Source organism: Haliotis rufescens, unplaced genomic scaffold, assembly GCF_023055435.1.
Source record: "Haliotis rufescens isolate VD_foot unplaced genomic scaffold, xgHalRufe1.0.p SCAF_13, whole genome shotgun sequence".
NCBI classification, from domain to species: domain Eukaryota; kingdom Metazoa; phylum Mollusca; class Gastropoda; order Lepetellida; family Haliotidae; genus Haliotis; species Haliotis rufescens.
The window spans coordinates 40,563,731-40,571,307 of record NW_025963813.1 but is presented as its reverse complement, the minus strand read 5'-3'; positions in this window follow the sequence as shown (position 1 = coordinate 40,571,307).

Below are 7,577 nucleotides of genomic sequence, written 5' to 3'. Positions count from 1 at the left end.
TGTTGCGTTTGTTTTTTCTATGAGTATCTACCGATAATCTCACCGGTGACCACGAGACCGGCTGTTTTATATTCAGGCGAGGATCGAGTCTGGGATGTCATTCTCAGGTTATCCAGAAGAAATGTGTGTGTGTCTGCTTGTACATGTTTGATTTGCATTTCTTAGATTTGTTTTTGTCTTGTTTAACGCCGCACTCAGCAATATTCCAGCTATATGACGGCGGTCTGTAAATAATCGAGTCTGGACCAGACGATCCATTGATTAATATCATGAGCATCGATATGCGCAATTGGGATACGATGACATGAATCAACCAAGTCAGCGAGCCTGACCATCCGATCCCGTTAGTCGCCTTTTACGACAAGCATAGCCGCCTTTTATGGCAAGCATGGGTTGCTGAAGACCTATTCTTCCCTGGATCTTCACGGGTCGCATTTCTTAGAAGTTGACGGATGACAAAGTGGACACAATTTTTTGGATAACAATTTTGCTTGTACTTGTGCGGACTAATGCCGGTTTCATAGTGCTAGCCCACTGAAATACCATGCCGCAGTTTAACATGGACACCCCGCTCAGACACAATATACGGACTCTGACAAGTCCTTGTTTTAGCCCCTCAATGTCGAGCGCCAGACAGGGTAATTCGAGTAGTGCACAATTGATGTTGGTGCCAGAATCCTACACTACTAAAGAAACTAAAAATCACCGCGGTAGGGCACAACCACGTGCAACGGAAGAATCCATTTTCATTGAACCATTTTCATTGAACCGGGAACTGCAGTGGAGTGTGTGTGGCACGGTTGGTTGTTGGTTGGTTGGTTTGTTGTTTAACGCCGCACTCAGCAATATTCCAGCTATATGACGGCGGTCTGTAAATAATCGAGTCTGGACCAGACAATCCAGTGATTGACATCATGAGCATCGATCCACGCAATTGGGATACAATGACATGCATCAACCCAGTCAGCGAGCCTGACCACCCGATCCGGTTAGTCGCCTCTTACGACAACATGGTCGCCTGTAACGGCAAGCATGGGTTGCTGAAGATATATTCTACCCCAGATCTTCATGGGTCACATTGACTGTAAAACTGTCTTAGATATCAATCGTTGATTTGTTTGTGCCGGTGTCACGAAATATATTCGCCCCCAGAATAAAATCTCCCCCCGGCGAATTTATACCGGTACAGTTCCGCCCCTCTCGAAATAAACTCTCCCCGACCCTACGAAATAAAATCTCCCCCCAGAATATTTCCTCCCCCGGTCGTTTTATAAATACTTGCCATGCAGTTGCCAATAGTTTTAATGTTAATTTGTTTATGTGTTTTTTTATTCATTTTTTTTTTTATGTCCTTTATTTTTTCTGAATTATACATTTAGTTACTTGTGTGGGGTGTGGTGGGGGGTGGGGGGTGTCCCACCTTTCCTTTCGTTTTTCATAATAATATATTTTTAAGTTGTATATAACGTATGAATCCCTTCTCAGATTACTTTATCTCAGTTCTATATGACGTACTATTTTACTTTTCTGTGTCGTTCTTGTTTTCTCTTCAGTGTGAGGTTAAACTGTATCATTTTTACTATTTTGATATTTTGCAATATGTTGTGGTCATCAGTTATGCAAATCAGTTTCGGTGTGTCTTTTTAACAAGATGTTCTTCATTAATATTCACCGCCAGCCCCATTGTAACAATTACATGTACACTTTGCTTTGACGATGCCGGTTGATGTTGTTCAATACAGGTGTTTTTGAATCTATTCTACATGCTAATCATTTCGGGAAGATGATACACATTATCTATATTTTGGGTTACTTTGCTTATAAAGATTATACATGTAAACGTACGCAGTCTTAGTAGATTTTAAAGTAGATTTAATCAGTGCTGAATTAGATAGTTATGATGTTGTATGTTTAACAGAAACCTGGTTGCACCATGATATTCTAGCCCCTGGTATTACACTGATACCATTTTCAAATGGTAGCCTGTATTAAGGAATATATTTCAGATCTTTAATCAGAGTATAACGGCGTGGATATGTTGACAGTTTTTACGTAGTTAGTGTTAAAACCGAATGTTTGCGAGGATTAATAAGATCTCTGAAATCAGTTACCCCCCCCCCCCCCCCCACCCACCCCTCCCGGCGAATTTATACCGGTACAGTTCAGCCCCTCTCGAAATAAACTCTCCCCCACCCTACGAAATAAAATCTCGTAGGGATTTTTATAAATACTTGTGTTTGGCTTGTGTTGGGTCCGAAAGTTTATAGCTAACATTTTGGAATTGAAGACAGTGATAAAGTCTTATATCAATATGTGGACTCATAAATATTGGTTTTATGTTTTAACGGAGATATGATATTTTCTCATGAAATATCGCGTAATAGAGTAATTTGCATGCTTTACCATTCATTGTACCATTCTAAACCATGTGAATGTTGTATGTCAGTCAATCGGATGAGAAAACAGCCCAATCCTCGCTCTGTAAAGGACTATGTCAATCATTTTGCAAGTTGAAATGACCCCTGATACTTTATGAATACTTTATGACAGTTTATGGAGTCAAAATCAATGCTGATTAGTCAAACCGCTATGTTGGGCTTACCATGCGGTTCAAGATAATCGAGCACTGTTCGACTTGTTTTTAGCCGAGCGGCCCTAACAGCGCCAATGGAAATACTACACCATAAATGAACTGTTTCGATTTGCGCGGTTTCACCAACCGTTCAAGATAACTAATACTCTCTGTCAATGTGTTCAACGTGTAAATGCATTTCATACCTGATAAACTGACATGGTCCCAGCTGGCAAACAAGACTTCTAAGAGCTTACTGTTTCGGCATAACTTCATCTATTCATCGGAGGCAACAGATTTTTGCAAACAATTGCGTCATCACTGATTTTCAGTGATCCATTAATATATTTGTACCGCTATTGTCAACGTTCACGCCAAAAGGATTTTTTTCGTTGGAAAATCGAACTTGGTTATTCTCTAGCATTGATGTTTCACATTTCTATGGTTGTTTACGTTATGAGTATTGGTTGATAACAACATCTGGTGTCACATGACACAAAATAATATGTGTATGCCTGAAGTAGATAATATTTTATTCAGGAAATAATAGCTAGAATGGGTTACCCGAACAGACTAAATGGTTATATTTCCCTTTAATATATAACAGTGTTTCAACACACAAAAATGTTAAACAAACACACGTTTGTGTTTACCGTTATGCTTGCCCATGTAGCCGTCGTATACATGTAAATATATAAATGTTGTGTACAGTCATGGGTGGAATTGAATACAATATTGAAATAAGGAACGTGTTCATGAGGCGAGACATTCAAAACAATATACAATCTAAAGTGTTGAATATCTTCTTTGGTTGACTACAAACTACAGTTTTTACACGTGCACATACCTTAGCTACATCATAAATAATATATATTTCATATTTTTTTGTTATCTATAAATACCCACATCTAAAATCAACCAACATCCCAGAAATACAATTTCACGTAGTTAAAATTATAAATCTACTCAATAGAATACAAATGGATCCCAGAACGATGCTTGATTTCAGGACCAAAACTTAGGCAATCTAGACTTGTCAAATCATTCTTTACTTGGAGTCCGTTTCAAATATATTCTCTAGGATCTGGGGACAGATAGAGTAACACATAGTCAATGAAAACATTTCTTTAAAATATATTTTTTTTATTCGGAAGAACCTTTCTCCTTCTGCTGTTATGGAATCAACTAAACTAGACTTGGTTAGTGTGATCTAGACTTGCCTAGGAATTTAGTAAAACAGAATACCTAAAAAATATAAATTCCACAGTCATGGCGCAGGACCAGGCCTAGGAGACAGACTACCGCGTGAATATTGCATTGAGAACTGACGGAATCCCGCTAGGGTCAGCCTGGGCCAAGTGTAATCGGATATGTTGCTAGGTCTCGAGTTTGAACTGTTGGCATAATAGAACAAGCTTGGGCACAGTGGTGCAATAAATGGGTTAGTTTTCTTCCGGGATTGTTAATGTAGAGATTAAAGCATTATCATCGCACAATTTGTCTGTTTTAAAAAGAAAATGTGCTATTGTGATTTCATATTCATAATAATGCTACGCTGTACCAGTACATGGATATTACTTGCTTGTACGCGAGGTACATTGATAACGTATGCTTGTAAAGGCTGGCATGGGACTCGGTGTAGCCGGTGTTGGTTTACTATCAACTATAATCGCCACGCCTATCGTACTTGACATGGAAATAGCGCTGGAGTCTCTGGACTGGCAGGAATAGCGATAAAATTTATTTCTCGTAAGTTGCCAAAGAAAGCATTAAAACATGATAATATTCGGATACTCGCCGAATGAGTGAGTGAGTTGGGTTTAACGCCGCTTTTAACAGTATTCCAGTTACATCACGGCGTGTCAGCTTAATGTGGGAGGAAAGCCCGAAGTGATGCAGGTCTCAGACGTTTAGCACTTCGGTGAAACCTACGAGCACGGGTATGGTGCTGACAAACCTAGAAACATAATCGGGGCGAAGCGGGATTCGAACCCACAATCATAGGTTTCTGGCGTGCCCAAGGGACGCAACTCTGCACAGCGAATCGCGGCGCCTTAGACGACTGGGCCACCCGTGCCCCCGATACTCGCCGAAGCAAAGTTGAACAGCATTGAGGATCATATTTCAACAGCACTGGCTGATTGTAAGATATCCGAGGAGGATTTTCGTTCAGTGTTGTCAGAACTCACCAAATACAACACAATAAAGCAAGAGATTCGATCTTAATATCGTAAGATCAGTGGTATTAGCGAAGACGAGAAAAAAAGTACATGGAACAGGGGACACAAGCGCGTCAATTATTCCGTGCCAAAACCAAAGAACTGGTTGGAGATTAAAAATAGATTGTTTCCTATCATTGGATCGCACCGCATAACAAATCATACATTCATTTAAACGAATGCTTACATAAATATATAATAATGGAGAATTACAAACCAACAAAGGAAGAACTCGAAAAAGCTATCGAAGCATTTATGCTCAGGGACAAAATTATCAAATGGAGAGAATTACCACAAGGTATATATTATATCAATGATGTCAGACCAACCAAATACGGTCATCAATTGTTTCTTTCCAATTACCAAGAAGGGTATATAGTCTGGTCTCCTAGTAAAATGAACGAAGAACTTAGTAAAAATGTTGAATATCACTTTGTCAAAAAATTATGGTATGCGTATGAGTAAAAATAATAGAGAATATTTTCATTACAATTTAGTTTAGTCTCATCATCGTTTTTGTGCTAAAAATTCCCTCTATGGTATCATTGATTGACTCAAGGTAGTGGTGAGCTAGAGTCAATTTAACTTAATCTCATGACGATCGTTGAATCGCATCAGCGTTTACACATAAAAAATTCCCCCTGTAGTAGCAGTATAGGTATATAAATCTGGCTCCAGTGGGGTTGCGGCAGAATCACCATTACCTATACTACTTTCTGTGACGTTCCTTGTAAGAGTTGAACATTTAATATTGGAAAAAGGCTCAGGGTAGATGAAATGGAAATTTGCAATAACATATTGTGTGATGCATAAATTAGGAGCTTATTGCAATTGCAAATATCGTCTTTCTTTTTTGACAATAAATAACAACAAATTCAATCAAACGAGTCACAGCACGACTGCATGTGCTTCTATTTCAACGCAGTCATCACTGTTCGTGTGATGATTAACCGATCATTATTGACTTATCAACACTGACTATTGGGCAATCTTTTTGTTCCAAAGGGAAATAACTCTCCTTTTGAAATGATATAAGCGACGGTCCAAACTGTCACTGCCGGTGTGGTTCCCGTATCAATGCGCGCTGCGACAACTACACTCTCCAACCCAGAGTTCCATGCGGCCGGTGTCATTTATACCGGTACAGTTCCGCCCCTCTCGAAATAAATTCTCCCCCACCCCACGAAATAAAATCTCCCCCCAGAATATTTCCTCCCCCGGTCGTTTTATAAATACTTGCCATGCAGTTCAATAGTTGCCAAACACTTCTGATAGAGACGATGTTTAGAATGTGGAGTGAAAAGGGCTTCACTTTGAGCACTGTGTTTTCTTTACTACTGCAATATGAGACAATAAAGTGGTATATAGGTGGATATAATATTAGTCGTTAGATATAAAAAATGTTTAGTAACTTAAGAAGTTCTAGGACAGTTATTAACACATGTCGTGTCAGCCCTATTACATTCGCGATTGTCCACTTCCAGAAAACATCCTGTGTTGGTTTAACATGAATTAGTAAATGTTAATTAGGGATGCCCATAACGTTAATTAATGAAAGACGAGTAGTCAAAACACTGTCATTTCCTGCCCAGGACATCACACCCCTACACGCTAAGGTCGGTGAGAAACATTCTCATAAAAAAACACATACACAGTCAAGACTGTAGATTCCCGTCGTCTAGCTACAAATCCCTGTGATGTATTAAAGGTTGAAGAATTTTGAACTGAACTGTCCGAAAGTTTATATCTAAAATGTTGGAATTGGATACAGTGATAAAGTCTTATATCAATATGTAGACTCATAAATATTGGTTTTATGTTTCAACGGAGATATGATATTTTCTTATGAAATATCGCGTATTAGTGTAATTTGCATGCTTTATTCATTGTACCATTCTAAACCATGTGAATGTTGTAATATCAGTCAATCGGATGGGAAAACAGCCCAATCCTCGCTCTATAAAGGACCATGTCAATCATTTGTAAGTTGAAATGACCCCTGATACTTTATGAATACTTTATAACAGTTTATTCATAAACTTAATGCTTCGTACTATAGGCCTGTGACCTCTTCAGTGCTGAATAAAGATTGAAAATACATCAGTCAATCAAAGATGAAGGTAACTTTATACATCAGAGTTCTTTAGAATTAGTTCATGTTTTGTTCTTACACTAACATTTCAACCATCGATTGTGTTCACATGTAGACTCAAACTGGTATATTAAAAAATGTATACAGACAACAACAATTGTATTAGAAACAACAAACTCTGTAGAGACTCTTGTCTCCCATCCTTTGTTTGGTATGATTATGTCTTATAATTATTTTAGGATGGAAGGTACAGTTACCAAATAAAATATTCTGAAATATCAATTCATTATGACCATATTTCATAATCTATTTTTTAAAGTAACCCTCCTTACATTAAAGATAACTATTTAAAGAATATAGTACTTAAAGACATTGCAACAAACCGAATAATCGGGGGGAGACTTTATACTGAGGGGGGCGCGAAATATATCCGCCCGGGGATTTTATTTCAGAACAGATTCGCCGGGGGAGAATCTGTACCGGTATAAAATCTCCGAGGGGAGGATTTGTACGGGGGAGAGTTTATACCGGGACACCGGCAGAAATCGTCTTCGAAAACGTCAAACACTATGTCAGGAACACTTCTTTTCACCACTTCTTTTGTGGGCTGCGCGGATGTTTCAGATCCACCGGTTCAATTGCCATGTCCTGAGTGTTCCTAACCGGGCCTTTACACGGGATGGCGACTTTTGTC